The sequence below is a fragment of the Saimiri boliviensis genome, chromosome 12, assembly GCF_048565385.1.
Source record: "Saimiri boliviensis isolate mSaiBol1 chromosome 12, mSaiBol1.pri, whole genome shotgun sequence".
Classification (NCBI taxonomy): domain Eukaryota; kingdom Metazoa; phylum Chordata; class Mammalia; order Primates; family Cebidae; genus Saimiri; species Saimiri boliviensis.
The window spans coordinates 47592509-47592835 of NC_133460.1; positions in this window are offsets into that span (position 1 = coordinate 47592509).

Below are 327 nucleotides of genomic sequence, written 5' to 3' on the forward strand. Positions count from 1 at the left end.
TCATGAGAATCATTTGAACCTGGATGGCAGAAGTTGCAGTGAGCCAAGATCCTGCCAGCCTGGGTAACAGAGCAAGACTCTTGTCTCAAAAAAAAAAAAAAAATTAGCATACATTTGAGAGATCAAATTCAGACCTAATCAAATTCAGGCCCTCTCAACTATCCATTTATATAAAATTATTCATACAATTCAGTCTCAGGTTGGGAAAATCCCACATTTGGTGAAAACCTTCTGGTGATTCTCGCCCTTGGTATCATGACCCATGGGTGTGTTGTCCGCTGTGAGGTCTGTGAGTGCCACTGGTTACTCATTAAGTTAAGGCATTAA